The sequence below is a fragment of the Hemitrygon akajei genome, chromosome 18 (assembly GCF_048418815.1).
Source record: "Hemitrygon akajei chromosome 18, sHemAka1.3, whole genome shotgun sequence".
In the NCBI taxonomy this organism is placed as follows: domain Eukaryota; kingdom Metazoa; phylum Chordata; class Chondrichthyes; order Myliobatiformes; family Dasyatidae; genus Hemitrygon; species Hemitrygon akajei.
The window spans coordinates 9,330,470-9,347,408 of NC_133141.1; the positions used below are offsets into that span (position 1 = coordinate 9,330,470).

At 39.7% G+C, this 16,939-nt stretch overlaps 1 protein-coding gene across 7 annotated transcripts in view; it reads left to right on the top strand.

The window, feature by feature from the left end:
- LOC140741057 (protein TANC2-like) overlaps positions 1-16,939 on the top strand; it is a 712,173-nt gene that overhangs the window by 584,434 nt on the left and 110,800 nt on the right. The window lies entirely within an intron of this gene.

Genomic DNA, 16,939 nt, shown 5'->3' on the forward strand with positions numbered 1-16,939 from the left:
CATTCACATTCTTTGCAAAATTATAAACATCAAGAATGATATAAGGTCTTTAAACTTATCATAGGTACATTGGCTTTTAATACGTATTTTTAGATAGTCTTATTTCAGGGAAAGGAAATTTAATCTGTTTGTGCCATAATATTTGAACTATATGACATTGTAATAATAAATAGTCTTCACCAGGTTTCTCTTCAGCTGTGACATTGAAAATTTCATTTAATGTGTACCTTATCAGTTTTCCTAAATCCTGGTTTGGGATATGAACTTCTATAAAATACTTCCTAATGCTGGCATTTCCATTTATTGAAATAGATTTTGTGTACTCATCTTCTTCCATCATCTGCTTGTTTTCTATATAGTACAATAGTGATATATTTCTTGCGATAATGGAAATGGATTGTTTATTTCCATTGTGTATACTTTTATTTGTATGTTTCTGCCCAAGGCTACAGACTGAATTCAGAATTAATTTGCATATTATGCCTCAGGGATGATTTTTTTCCATTGTGTTATACAAAATTTATTGCATACCTAATATTATTCTTAATTAGAAAAGTTATTGTTTGATTATCAGTTAATGCCCAAGCAGTTTCTTTATAAACAGTTAACTGTCTTGTTAAGTCAAGGGGCCATTTTCTTTTTATTTTTCTCACAGGATACAAAATCAGTTTCATAACTTCCAAATTGGCTTTCCTTTACTTGATCTTTTTTATCTTTGTGGATTTAATTTCCATGTACTAAGATGAGCAGGGTATATGCTGCAGTGTCAATGCTGATAAAATTCCTAGGATTGTTAGTAGAAAGATGATCACTGATTCCAAATAGCTTATCTTTCTACTCAATCATCTACAGCCTTTTCTTTGAAGACTAAGATCATATGAAAAGGGGAGCAGGAATAGGCCACTCAGCCCCTCAAGCCTGTTCTGCTATTTGATGTGATCATTGCTGGTCTACACCAGTCATCATCTCCCAGTTCTCCATAGCCACTCGTATACTGTAGTCTTTGATTTAAAATATTCCTTCACCTTCGGTTAACATGGATACTTTATCTTACTCCTGGGGTCGTTCTTTCTAATTGGGTTATATCTCTGCTGAAATATCCACCACTTCTTGTTCACTTCAGTCAACTACCTCCCTAATTTTGGAATCTCCAATATTATCTGGAATTTCGGATAATCACTGGAATTTTGTAATTTAGCTGAATAGCTCAAATCTGTTTTAATTCTACACCTGGTCCTCATTTTCTAGCTTTTTCACAGGCTTCCCTCATCCTTCCTCTGTTTAAAACATTCCTTATGTTTCTGCCATTAATCAGACTTCTGTGATACATTTACTCTAATGCCTTTTTCCAAGTCTTGTAATAGCAGCAAGTCAAGCATCTACTCTTATAAATGAGGGCCTTTTGTTCTCTTCTGACTATTTACAGGCAGCAAGCTCTAGATACCCATCAGCCAGGTGAAAAAAATATCTTATTTTCTTTCCATCAGTTTTTGATCATAAGACATTGGAGCAGAATTAGGCTATTTAGCCCATCGAATCTGCTCCACCATTTAATCATGGCTGATTTATTATCCTATTCTCCCTGTACCCTTTGACACCCTTTCTAATCAAGAACCTATCATCCTCCACTTTAAATATACCCAATGATTTGGCCTCCATAGCTGTCTGTGGCAATAAATTGCACATATTCATTGCCCTGTAGCTTTTCTTACTAATTGGCTTAAATCTATTAATGAAAATTAATTAACTTATTAATAAATCAATTATTAACCTCTGATAAGTGAAGGTTTCTCACTTAATGCATCTCAATTGAAATCTGTTGAATTTGCTACTTCCTTTTTAGTCCAAATGGACTTTTACCTTTCTGATGTGTCTGCCATGGGTTGTCCTCCATACCTATAGTCAGAGCCTTTACAGTTTCCTGTCTTGCTTTTGTTAGTAGGCCAGGATGCATTTAATCTAAGCCTGATAACTTATCTACGGTCAAAGATGCAAAGATCTAGTCATCATAATTCCACTAGCTTCAGATAATTATGGAGAAAGATAGGACTGGTCCTTGGGCTGAGATTCTAAATTGGAGAAAGCCAAATGCTGATTGCATTAGAAAGGATGTGGCAGTTGTGGATTGGAGTAGGTTGTTTTCTGGCAAAAAGATGCTTGGTAAATGGGAAGTCTTCAAAAATGAATTGTTGAGAATACAGAATCTCAGTGTTCCTGTTAAAATAAAAGACAAGGCTAACAGGTTTATGGAATCTTGGTTGTTGAGGCCCTGGTAAAGAAAAAGAAGGAGATGCTAATCAACTATAGGCAGTTGGGATCAAATGAGATGCTTGAGGGAGTATAAGTGTAAGAGAACAATTAAGAGGGAAATCAAGGGGCTAAAAGATGACATGAGATTGTTCTAGTAGACAAGGTGAAAAAGAATCCCAAGAGCTTCTAGAGGTATATTAGAGCAAAATGAGGGCAAGGGCCTTCTTGAAGATCAGCATGGTTATCTATACGCAGAGCCAAAGGAGATGGGTGAGACTTTAAGTGATATTTTTTGCATCTGTATTTACTCAGGCGACACAAAGTCTATAGAACAAAGGCAAGCTTAGTGAGGCTATGAACACTATCTGGACTACAAAAGAGGAGGTGCTGGCGGTCTTGAGATGAATTAAGGTGCGTAAGTCCCCAGGGCCTGAGGAGGTTTCCCCTTGGACCTTGTGGGAAACTAATGCAGAAGTTGTAGGGGCCCTGACAGAGATATTTAAAATGTCCTTAGCCATGGGTGAGGTGCCAGAGGACTGGAGGATAGCTAATTTTGTTCTGTTTGTTCAAGAAAGGCTCTAAGAATAACCTGGGAAATTATAGGCCAAAGATGAGCCTGAAGTCAGTAGTGGGTAAATTTTTGGAAGGATTCTAAGGGACAGGATATGTAAGTATATGGATAGACAGGGCCTGATTAGGGATAGTCAACATGGCTTTGCACGTGGTAGGCCAATAAATCTGTGATTATTTTATATTGGATTACAATCTAAGAATATCTGGTCATCTTTTATTTCTGAGGACATAATCTTTTTTGAACACTAATTTTCATAAACATTCTTTGAAAAATAAATCAAGATGTTCTGTTAATATTTATAATCTTCAATCTGGCATTGTTCCGCAAAACAAACGAGTTACCGCATGCATTGCATTCTAAGGACATTCATGAAATCAGTCTGGTATGTTCCATTGAGCATGTTCCAACTGTCTACAATCAGACTAAGTATTATGTAGCTAAGTGTATACTTTCCACTAGCATCCATATTATTCTACAGGCTGTATCATATCCACTTAAGACACAACTGATTATGGCTGATCCATATTCAAATGTATTATCCTATCCACATCCCTTACACTTACTAAATGAAAGCTGGTAGTCTTGAAAACTCCAATTGACCTCTTGCCGTTTAAACATGGTAGATCCAGATTTTCGTGAATCTCTCCTACCGCTCATTGTATGCTGCCACTCAGCAACATCATCTACAAAATTGTCAAGTTTCCTGTGTGTATTGATACATTCCAATTCTACTATGCCACACTCTCAACATCCCTGCTGTTTTTAATTTGTGGATATCCAAGAGCAGTATTTTCTTCCAAATAACTACAGAGAAGACCAATCCTAATTAGCTCACATCTAATTTTAAGATTGCGATTGTCCCGCCCCCAACTTTTGTCCCTTATTTCTCCATCAATGTATGTGACCTGGAAATTTAGCATTATCTGTTTGAAAATAGTTTTTTTTCTAGTGGTATATAATTGTGACAATTTTGGTATCAAATCACATCCAGGCACTTGGAGTCTCAAGTCAATCTTGTGCATACAACCCAGTTTCTATTTGGACAAATATAAAGGAATTAATTATTTCCTTTTGAACACCTTTTGCCTCAATGACTGTCATACAGTGTCATTTACATATGTAATGCCCTGGGAAAGGTTTCACTGCTAATGTAATGGTTGTTCTGTAGCAGCAGTGTTTAGGTTATGACTAGAGATAATGGAGGCTTTGGAATGTTCTGCCATCCAATGAAGAGTGTTTTTTTTTTCTTAATACCAAAATGGTCACAATTATATAGTATTGAATGCCTAGCTGTAGTTGCTTTTCAGATGGGAGTTGATATGTTTAAATACCAATCTCTCAAAGTGCTTTGAGAGATTAGTGATAAAACATATCAAATCCTATCTGAGAAGCAACTTGGATCTTCTCCAATTTGCCTACCATCACAACAGATCCACAAGAGGTGCCATTTCACTGGCTCTTCACTCAACCCTGAAACATCTGAACAGAGTTAATGCTCTTCATTAACTATATCTAGGCATTCGATACTATCATCCCCTCAAACCTAATTAATAAGCTCCAAGACCTGGGCCTCAATACCTCCTTCTGTAACTGAATCTCGATTACCTCACTTGTAGACCCCAGTCAGTTTGGATTGGCAACAACATCTCCTCCACAGTCGTCATCAGCACAGGTACCCAACAAGGCTGTGTGCTTAGCCCCCTGCTCTACTCGTTTTATGCTTATAGCTGTGAGGCTAAGCACAGCTCCAATGCCATATCTAAGTTTGCTGACAACACCAATGTCACTGGCTGAATCAAAGTTGGTGACAAATCAGCATATAGGAGGCAGATTTTAAGTCTGACTGAGTGATGTCACAACAACCTCTCACTCAATGTCAGCAGACCAAGGAACTGATTATTGACTACAGGAGGAGAAAACTGGAGGTCCTTCGGCCAGTCGTCATCTATGGATCAGAGGTGGAGAGGGTCAGCAACTTTAAATTCCCTAGTGTTATCAATTCAGTGGATCTGTCCTGAGTTCAACACAGAAGTGCCATCACCAAGAAAGCAAAGTACTTTGCGTAGATTTGCCTATCGCCCTAATAGGTCAACAGCAGGCGCAATCTCAATGGCTCTCCACACTGTTTTAGACCACCTGGACAACGCAAACACCTATGTCAGGTTGCTGTTCATCGACTAGCTCATTCCCACAATCCTGATTGAGAAGTTGCAGAACCTGGGCCTCTGTACCTCCCTCTGCAATTGGATCCTCGACTTCCTAACCAGAAGACCACAATCTGTGTGGATTGACGATAACACATTCTCCTTACGATCAACACTGGCACACCTCAGGGGCGTGTGCTTGGCCCACTGCTCTACTCTCTATATACACATGACTGTGTGGCTAGGCATAGCTCAAATACCATCTATAAATTTGCTGACCATACAACCATTTTTGGTAGAATCTCAGATGGTGACGAGAGGGCGTACAGGAGTGAGATATACCAACTAGTGGAGTGGTGTTGCAGCAACAACCTAGCACTCAACATCAGTAAGACAAAAGAACTGATTGTGGACTTCAGGAAGGGTAAGACGAAGGAACACATATCAATCCTCATAGAGGGATCAGAAGTGGAGAGAGAGAGTGAGTAGTTTCAAGTTCCTGGGCGTCAAGATCTCTGAGGATCTAACCTGGTCCCAACATATCGATGCAGTTATGGAGAAGGCATGACAGTGGCTATACTTCATTAGGAGTTTGAAGAGATTTGGCGTGTCAACAAATACACTCAAAAACTTCTGTAGTTGTACCGTGGTGAGCATTCTGACAGGCTGCATCACTGTCTGGTATGGGTGGGCTACTGCACAGGACTGAAAGAAGCTGCAGAGGGTTGTAAATTTAGTCAGCTCCATCTTGTGTACTAGCCTACAAAGTACCCAAGACATCTTCAAGGAGCAGTGTCTCAGAAAGGCGTCCATTATTAAGGACCTCCAGTATGCAGGGCATGCCCTTTTCTCTCTGTTACCATCAGGTAGGAGGTACAGAAGCCTGAAGGCACACACTCAGCGATTCATGAACAGCTTCTTCCCCTCTGCTATCTGATTCCTAAACAGACATTGAACCCTTGGACACTACATCACTTTTTAAAATATACAGGATTTCTGTTTTTTGTACACTTTTTAATCTATTCAATATATGTATACTGTAATTGATTTACCTATTTATTTTTTCCTCTTCTATGTTATGTATTGCATTGAACTGCTGGTGCTAAGTTAACAAATTTCACATCACATGCCGGTGATAATAAACCTGTTTCTGATTCTGAGAATTGGCATGTCATCTAAAACTTCGACACAGTTTTATAGAGGTCAGGTGGAGAGTATATTGACTAGTTGATCTGGTATGGAGCACTATTGCAGGAAAGCAGCATCTATCATGGGGGACTCTACCCACCACCACCACCCAGACCACGGTGTCTTCTCGCTGCTGCCATCAAGGAGGAGGTACAGGAGCCTCAGGACCCTCACCACCAGGTTCAGAAACAGTTAATATCCTTCAACCATCAGGCTTGTGAACCAGAGTATTCCCACAACCCATGGACTCACTTTCAAGGACTCTTTATTTCATGTACTTGATATTTATTGCTTATTTATTTTTTATTATTATTATTTCTATTTTGATTCTTTTGTATTGGCACAGTTTGTCGTCTTGCATATTGGTTTTTTTTGTCCGTCTTGGTTGTGTGTGGTTTTTCATTGATTCTGTTGTGCTTCATTGTATTTACTGTGAATGCCCACAAGCAAAAGAATCTCAGGGTTGTATATGGTGACATATATGTAGTTTGATAATAAATTTGCTTTGAACTCTAAACCTTAATCCGTTGAGTATTTCCAGAATGGTATAAGAAAATAAACACGTTGATAAATAGATCTACTACGTCAACTAGAAACATCACCCAGGCCATGAAATAGCATTTGATTGATGTTGAATTGAAGGTGTGAGAGTCCACGAGGACAAAAGGCAATCCAAGGCGCTTTCTTTTCCCCCATAAATGCAGATGGCCGATTGCTCTTTTCCTTCTTCATAGTTTTATCTATATTTTTCAGCCTAAGTTTCAGAGTGATGAGATAATTTTCAGTTATGGTAGTGAAGGAAATGCAATAAATGATAAACAAAGAAGGTATATGGTCCATGACAAGTGGAAAATGAAATCTGATTTCTGATGTGTCTGTAGACATATTTTATTCATAAATATATTTTCTTCACTTTTAATAATTTTATCATTTGAGTAGAAGAAAAGTTTTGATAGTCAACACTGTCACACAAATTCCTCTATGTACTGGGACGCAAATCTCCACTTGTTCTGCTCGCAAAGACATATTAAATTGTTCACATTCTTAATTTGCTGTGTGATTGCATTTGTAGTTTATGCAGAAGCACAATGTCCTCTGAAAATAAATGGATGATTTAATGTCATTATTTTAGACTATTTCATACTTAAGTCTCTTCATGTTGGATGGTATTTATTGTCACTTGGGATATGGCACTGTGAATCAACTTTTTGGGGAATTAAATTGTTGAGGGGCATAAAACTGCACATCTTTTCCTGAAATCTGACTTGAGACTGCCAAAATAATGGCAACTTATATGAAGAACATCAAAGAAAAGTAGGGTAATTAAAGCTTCAAAAAAGTGAATTGTCAAAGACGCTAATGGCTCCTCAATCTCTTCAGAAATGTCCTGATTTCTGAATACATTAAATAACAGTATTAATGTAGGGTTCAAGTGAGGCCATGTGATTTTTTAAAATTTCACCTTTTTTTATCTTCAACTGTTTTTTTAAGTAATTACTTTTATCAGCATATTTGGTGTGAGATTGAATCCAAAAACTTTGCAGCTGAGAAGCAGCAGCTCTACTAGCTGCTGCATTGTTCCTGTATTCAAGAACAGGGCAGTTTTAAATGCTGTTGCTATTTTTGCCATTTTTCTTGTGAATGGAAAAGTTTATCATAAAGAATAGATTAGAATGCTATTGTCATTGCTCAAGAGAACGAGATTATGGTGCTATTCCAGTGTGTGCAAAGTAGATAATTACAATGCATATGGTACGGCTTAATTTAAATAAACCAAAAAATTCCCATATTTGCATGTAATAAGTGACTTTGATGGTCCACAACACTCAAAAGGCCATTGGCAAGCCAGGGTGTAGCATTTTTCACCTGCATGATAGTCCTTGAGAAGAAGCTATTTTTCAGTCTAACTGTCTAGGATGTTCCTGTATCTCCTACCAGATGGCAAGAGATTGAACAGACAATTTCCGGGATGGGATGGGTCTTTAATGATGTTGCAAGTGCACCATAAGCATTGAGAATTGTAGGTTGTCTCTATGTCTGATAGAATTTTCCATTCTGTGGAAGATATTCATAGAGTTTTGATGAAGAGCAACTGGGTCAGTGTGAGCCAGTGCCGACAGATGCTTAGTTGTCCATTGTACGCATGATGATGCAGCAGTACATCAATGCTCCTTGCATGGTAACTACAAGATCATGAGTCAGAGTAGCACTGGGCCACAGAGTGTAAAAGGCAAACTGTTGCAGTGTGCAGTATCTGGCTGTGGTCCCCACGAGGTTCCCAAGTGCTTCTGCACCAGATTCATAGTTGTTTGTATCTGTTAGCTAATTTTAGTTTGGTGAAGTCAATATGTCAGAATCCCATCAAGGATGACATCTAGATATTTTGGAGCATAGGGAACAGAACCAGTGCGTCAACTGCCAAACCATCACAGTTTCTGGAAAAAAATGAAAGTTTATCAGAATTTTATGGAAGAATGTGTGATCAGGTACTTTGATGTGCATAATTAAACAGTGGAGTATCACATGAGGAGCAATTGAGTAAAGCAGAACTATATTTGACAGACTTTAGACCAGGGGTTTCCAACCTGGAGTCCATGGACCACTCAGTTAATGGTAGCTGTCCATGGCATAAAAAATGGTTACTGATCGCGTCCAAGATATCCTGAAGTGGGAGGGTGAGGAGCCAAGGGTCGTGGTACATATAGGTACCAATGACATAGGTAGGAAAAGGGAAGAGGTCCTGAAAGGAGAATACAAGGAGTTAGGAAGGCAGTGGAGAAGAAGGACCACAAAGGTAGTAATCTCAAGATTACTGCCTGTGCCACGCGACAGTGAGAGTAGGAATGGAATGAGGTGGAGGATAAATGTGTGGCTGAGGGATTGGAGCAGGGGGCAGGGATTAAAGTTTCTGGATCTTTGGGACCTCTTTTGGGGCAGGTGTGACCTGTACAAAAAGGATGGGTTACACTTGAATCCTAGGGGGACCAATATCCTGGCGGGGAGATTTGTTAAGGCTTCTGGGGAGACTTTAAACTAGAATGGTTGGGGGCTGGGAATCAATTTGAAGAGACTAGGGGAGAGGAGGTTAGTTCACAAATAGAGAAAGCTAGTAGACAGTGTGTGAGGGAGGATAGGCAGGTGATAGAGAAGAGGAGCGCTCAGACCGAAGATGTAGGGGAGAAGATAATAAAGTTGATCGCATTGTTATGGATAAACAAAGAGGAAGAGGTGGAGAGTTTCTTAAGTGCATCTATTTTAATGCTAGGAGCATTGTAAGAAAGGTGAATGAGCTTAGAGCATGGATTGATACCTGGAAATATGATGTTGTAGCTATTAGTGAAACATGGTTGCAGGAGGGGTGTGATTGGCAACTAAATATTCCTGGATTTCGTTGCCTCAGGTGTGATAGAATTGGAGGGGCAAGAGGAGGAGGTGTTGCATTGCTTGTCCAAGAAAATATTACAGCGGTGCTTTGGCAGGATAGATTAGAGGACTCATCTAGGGAGGCTATTTGGGTGGAATTGAGGAATGGGAAAGGTGTAGTAACACTTATAGGGGTGTTTTATACACCACCTAATGGGGAGCGAGAATTGGAGGAGCAAATTTGTAAGGAGATAGCAGATATTTGTAGTAAGCACAAGGTTGTGATTGTGGGAGATTTTAATTTTCCACATGTAGACTGGGAAGCCCATTCTGTAAAAGGGCTGGATGGTTTGGAGTTTGTAAAATGTGTGCAGGATAGTTTTTTGCAGCAATACATAGAGGTACTGACTAGAGAAGGGGCAGTGTTGGATCTCCTGTTAGGGAATGAGATAGGTCAGGTGACGGACGTATGTGTTGGGGAGCACTTCGGGTCCAGTGATCACAATACCATTAGTTTCAATATAATTATGGAGAAGGATAGGACTACACCCAGGGTTGAGATTTTTGATTAGAGAAAGGCTAACTTTGAGGAGATGTGAAAGGACTTAGGAGTGGATTGGGACTATTTGTTTTATGGGAAGGATGTAATAGAGAAATGGAGGTCATTTAAAGGTGAAATTTTATGGGTGCAGAATCTTTATGTTCCCTTTAGGTTGAAAGGAAAGGTTAAAAGTTTGAGAGCGCCATGATTTTCAAGGGATATTGAAAACTTGGTTTGGAAAAAGAGGGAGATCTATAATAAATATAGGCAGCATGGAGTAAATGAGGTGCTCGAGGAATATAAGGAATGTAAAAAGAATCTTAAGAAAGAAATTAGAAAGGCTAAAAGAAGATACGAGGTTGCTTTGGCAAGTAAGGTGAAAATAAATCCAAAGGGTTTCTACAGTTATATTAATAGCAAAAGGATAGTGAGGGATAAAATTGGTCCCTTAGAGAATCAGAGAGGACAGCTATGCGTGGAGCCGAAAGAGATGGGGAAGATTTTGAACAATTTATTTTCTTCGGTATTCACTAAAGAGAAGGATATTGAATTATGTAAGGTAAGGGAAACAAGTAGGGAAGTTATGGAAACTATGACAATTAAAGAGGAGGAAGTACTGGCACTTTTAAGGAATATAAAAGTGGATAAATCTCCGGGTCCTGACAGGATATTCCCTAGGACCTTGGGGGAAGTTGGGGTAGAAATAGCAGGGGCTCTGATGCACTTTTAAGGAATATAAAAGTGGATAAATCTCCAGGTCCTGACAGGATATTCCCTAGGTCCTTGAGGGAAGTTGGGGTAGAAATAGCAGGGACTCTGACAGAAATATTTCAAATGTCATTAGAAACGGGGATGGTGCCGGAGGATTGGTGTATTGCTCATGTGGTTCCATTATTTAAAAAGGGTTCTAAGAGTAAGCCTAGCAATTATAGGCCTGTAAGTTTGATGTCAGTGGTGGGTAAATTAATGGAAAGTATTCTTAGAGATGGTATATATAATTATCTGGATAGACAGTCTGATTAGGAATTGTCAGCATGGATTTGTGTGTGGAAGGTCATGTTTAACAAATCTTATTGAATTTTTTGAAGAGGTTATGAGGAAAGTTGACGAGGGTAAGGCAGTAGATGTTTTCTATATGGACTTCAGTAAGGCCTTTGACAAGGTTCCGCACTGAAGGTTAGTTAGGAAGGTTCAATCGTTAGGTATTAATATTGAAGTAGTAAAATGGATTCAACAGTGGCTAGATGGGAGATACCAGAGAGTAGTGGTGGATAACTGTTTGTCAGGTTGGAGGCCGGTGACTAGTGGTGTGCCTCAGGGATCTGTATTGGGTCCAGTGTTGTTTGTCATATACATTAATGATCTGGATGATGGGTTGGTAAATTGGATTAGTAAATATGCAGATGATACTAAGATAGGTGGCGTTGTGGATAATGAAGTAGGTTTTCAAAGCTTGCGGAGAGATTTAGGCCAGTTAGAAGTGTGGGCTGAACGATGGCAGATGGAGTTTAATGCTGATAAATGTGAAGTGCTACATTTTGGTAGGAATAATCTAAATAGGACATACATGGTAAATGGTAGGGCGTTGAAGAATGCAGTAGAACAGAGTGATCTAGGAATAATGGTGCATAGTTCCCTGAAGGTGGAATCTCATGTGGTTAGGGTGGTGAAGAAAGCTTTTGGTATGCTGGCCTTTATAAATCAGAGCATTGAGTATAGGAGTTGGGATGTAATGTTAAAATTGTACAAGGTATTGGTAAGGCCGAATTTGGAGTATTGTGTACAGTTCTGGTCACCGAATTATAGGAAAGATGTCAACAAAATAGAGAGAGTACAGAGACGATTTACCAGAATGTTACCTGGGTTTCAGCACCTAAGTTACAGGGAAAGGCTGAACAAGTTAGGTCTTTATTCTTTGGAGCGTAGAGGGTTAAGGGGGGACTTGATAGAGGTATTTAAAATAATGAGGGGGATAGATAGAGTTGACGTGGATAGGCTTTTTCCATTGAGAGTAGGGGAGATTCAAACAAGAGGACATGATTTGAGAGTTAGGGGGCAAAAGTTTTAAGGGTAACACGAGGGGGAATTTCTTTACTCAGAGAGTGGTAGCTGTGTGGAATGAGCTTCCAGTAGAAGTGGTAGAGGCAGGTTCGGTGTTGTCATTTAAAGTAAAGTTGGATAGGTATATGGACAGGAAAGGAATGGAGGGTTATGGGCTGAGTGCAGGCCACTGGGACGAGGTGAGTGTAAGTGTAGGCATGGACTAGAAGGGCTGAGATTGCCTGTTTCCATGCTGTAATTGTTATATGGAATCCTTGCTGAAGAATGAGAGGAGATCTCATCAAAGCAAAAAGAATTCTTAAAGGGCTAAACCGACTGCCGAGTCTAGGACCCAAAGGGACAGTTTTCACAATTAAAAATGTTTTGAATTGAGCTAAACAAAAATTTCTTCACTCAGGGAGATAAACCTTTAGAATTCTCTTGCTAGATGTGGTGGTTTAGTGAGGCACTGTGTTTATTCAAAATTGTAATAGATTTCTGGATATTTAGAGTCAAAAGCTATAGGGATAGTGCAGGAAAATGGCACAGAGGTACATCAGATGTAGTCTTAATGAATCAAAGTGCTTGCTGACCTATGCTTCATTTTCTGGTGCAATGTAAACATCTTCAAGGGTTTTGCTGCCAGTCACCTGGAAGAACTGATAGATAGATAGATAGATACTTTATTCATCCCCATGGGGAAATTCAGCTTTTTTTTCCAATGTCCCATACACTTGTTGTAGCAAAACTAATTACATACAATACTTAACTCAGTAAAAAAAAATATGATATGCATCTAAATCACCGTCTCAAAAAGCATTAATAATAGCTTTTAAAAAGTTCTTAAGTCCTGGCGGTAGAATTGTAAAGCCTAATGGCATTGGGGAGTATTGACCTCTTCATCCTGTCTGAGGAGCATTGCATCGATAGTAACCTGTCACTGAAACTGCTTCTCTGTCTCTGGATGGTGCTATGTAGAGGATGTTCAGAGTTATCCATAATTGACCGTAGCCTACTCAGCGCCCTTCGCTCAGCTACCGATGTTAAACTCTCCAGTACTTTGCCCACGACAGAGCCCGCCTTCCTTACCAGCTTATTAAGAAGTGAGGCGTCCCTCTTCTTAATGCTTCCTCCCCAACACGCCACCACAAAGAAGAGGGAGCTCTCCACAACTGACCTATAGAACATCTTCAGCATCTCACTACAGACATTGAATTTATTAATGTATGCCAGTTCTGGTTATGTGCCCCACCCCTCAAATGTTTGACAAGTGGAATAGCTTTCGCCAAAGGGCTGAGCCTGTAAGACAGTCAGAATTTCATCAGCCCATCAGTAAAGAGCAAACTATACATGCTGTGGCCCCAAACTTTCTAAGTCCCAGGTGAATGTCCAATTGGATGATCCAGTCTAACACGTACAGAGCTTAATTTATTGCTTTTGGTTTTAATTTGTGACAGGCTTTGTGTTAATTTTGTTTGTTTTTAAAAGCATCTGGCAACTTGTATATTAAAAAAAACTTATGTACTTCTCTAAACAGTAATCAGAATCTGGTTTATTATCACTGGCATATGTCGTGAAATTTGTTAACTTAGCAGCAGCAGTTCAATGCAATACATAATATAGGAGAGAAGAAGAAAAACAGTAAGATAATAATAAATAAACAAATTACAGTATACATAAATTGAATGGATTATTAAAAATGTGCAAAAACAGAAATACTGTATATTTAAAAAAGGGAGGTAGTGTCCAAAACTTCAAAGTCCATTCAGGAATTGGATGGCAGAGGGGAAGAAGCTGTTCCTGAATCGCTGAGTGTGTGCCTTCAGGCTTCTGTACCTCCTACCTGATGGTAACAGAAAAGGGCATGCCCTGGGTGCTAGAGGTCCTTAATAATGGACGCAATCTTTCTGACACACCACTCTTTGAAGATGTCCAGGGTACTTGGTAGGCTAGTACCCAAGATGGAGCTGACTAAATTTACAGCCCTCTGCAGTTTCTTTCAGTCACCCAGGACCTTGAAACTGCTTTCGTCTTCACCTTCCTGAAGTCTATAATCAGCTGTTTCGTCTTACTGACGTTGAGTGCCAGGTTGTTGCTGCAACACCACTCCACTAGTTGGCATATCTCACTCCTGTATGCCCTCTCGTCACCACCTGAGATTCTACCAACAATGGTTGTGTCATCAGCAAATTTATAGATGGTAATTGAGCTATGCCTAGCCACTCAGTCATGGGTATATAGAGAGTAGAGCAGTGGGCTAAGCACACACCCTTGAGGTGCACTAGTCAGTGAGGAGGAGATGTTATCACCAATCCGCACAGATTGTGGTCTTCCGGTTAAGAAGTCGAAGATCCAATTGCAGAGGGAAATACAGAGGCCTAAATTCTGCAACTTCTCAATCAGGATTGTGGGAATGATGGTATTAAATCCTGAGCTATAGTTGATGAACAGCATCCTGACATAGGTGTTCGTGTTGTCCAGGTGGTCTAAGGCCATGTGAAGAGCCATTCAGATTGCATCTGCCATTGACCTACTGTGGCAATAGAAAAATTGCAATGGGTCCATGTGCTTGCTGAGGCAGGAGTTCAGTCTAGTCATGACCAACCTCTCAAAGCATTTCATCACTGTAGATGTGAGTGCTACTAGGTGATAGTCATTAAGGCAGCCCATATTATTCTTCTTGGGCACTGGTATAATTGTTGCCTTTTTGAAGCAAATGGAACTTCCGCCCGCAGCAGTGAGAGGTTGAAAATGTCCTCGAATACTCCCGCCAGTTGGTTGGCACAGGTTTTCAGGGCCCTACCACATACTCCATTGGGACCTTGACGTATATAATTTTTCATAGCAGGAATATAGCTGCAGCTGTTCTGTCAAAGGTTCTTCCACAGTGCTGTTGTGTAGGGAGTTCCAATATTTGTAAACTGTACCAGTGAAGGAGTGGCAATATATTTTCAGATAAGAATGGTATGAAACTTAAAGGGGAATCTGCTAGTCTGATCTTTCTTGGTGGTGGGTTTTGGGAGTGCTATCACACTTGCTTTGGCGAGTAACTGAATGCAAACATTGTGTGCTGGTGAGAATGAACATTTACAGTGGCACTGAGCTGCTTCAGAGTTGTTAGAGCTGCTGACCCATGTAAATGGAATGTACTTCCACAAACCTTTGACTTGTGCCTCGTAAAAAGTGGAAAAGCAGTGGGGTGTCACTCGGCACAGAGTTCTCTTCCTTTGTCCTGGTCTAAGAGACATGATATTTATGTCATCCTTGTATAGTGATGGAGTCACAGCAGCAGTAATGCTATATAGTCTAAGCCAGGGGTTCCCAACCTTTTTTATGCCATGGACCCCTACCATTAATTGAGGGGTCCGTGGACCCCAAGTTGGGAACCCTCAATTAGGTTAGAATGGGGATTGTTTTATAGCTATTTGCTAACTCTTTGTGTTACCAAAAATTGCACCACAGATACAAATACATAACTTAATATGCCACATGACTTATTTAATGTAATATCACACTGTTGCCTACTTAAACAAGAAGTGATGTGCTTCTTGTTGTCAACATGAAAAGTGTGGTGAGGTCAGAAAATTGTTGACATTTCTGAGTTTAAATTTAAACTTAATTCTTCAAATACCTACCAGTGGGAGATTATTGTAAACTGTAAGAGACATTTGTGATCTCATGCTCATAGCAAGAATGTTTCCTTCTGTTGTAGTGAATATTAAGAAAATTCATATTAGTAAATGCATTGTAATGAGACAGTGCATTGGAGTATACTGATAGCAGTCTGGAGAATTTTTTTCACACTATTAAAAGGATTGGAAAAACTTCCAACAGAAAATGCAATCTGAAGTTCTTGCATTAAAATATTCATGATGCCATAAAAAGCAAATTCTTGAGAGAATATGTTTTAAGAGCCATCAGTTGCCATCTGCTTAAGTCATGTTTCTGTTCACTATTTGGAAAAATTTGGCCTTTATTCTATGCAAATATCATTTGTTTGTTTTTGACTATGAATGGAAACTTAAATGGCTGTACAGTTTAAATGTAGTTGCAAAGACTTTAGTAAGTTGACATTTGTGTTTAATCACTGCAGTTTCTTTCCTACACTCAGTGGTCACTTTATTAGGTACAGGAGTGAAATGGCCACTGTGTGTATGTTCATAGCCCATCCACTTTAAGGTTCGATGTATTGTGCATTCAGAACTACTCTTCAGTACCTCCTTGAGGTAAACATGCCTTTGCTACTTTATAGGTCATGCCTCTTCAGGCAAAGGCTGCAGCAGGGCGTCTGATGGTGTCTGTGGCAGATGAATCCAAAAGGGTCAATGGTACAGTCACCTTGGTGGCATGCTGAGGAACCAGAGTGCTGGTCAACGGATGACATCACCAGACTAGTTAGTTGTCACTGCAGGACAGCTTCTTTATCCGCTAAGTCTGTTACACTCCTGTGTACCACTTAGCATCAGATTTGGAAGCCCAGAGAGACTGTATGGTGGGGGCACGACACCGTCTGCCTTATTACTGTGCAAGGTGTGTTGGAGTAGAGTTTCTGGATGGTGTGGCAGAGACTAAACTCTCAACACAGTCAACATCAAAATCGATGGACAGCCTAAGAAGAAGACTCTTCTGTAACACATGGTTATATGAGTTACTATCACTTTCTTATCAGCTTAAGCAAGTCTGGCCATTTTCCTCTGACCTCTCTCATTAACAAGGCACTTTTGCCCTCGGAACTGCTGCTCACTGGATGTTTTTTTCATACTGTTCTCTTTATCTAGACTGTTCTGCTTGAAAATCAGTTGACTCTGAGATACTGAAACCATTCCATCTGGCACTAAC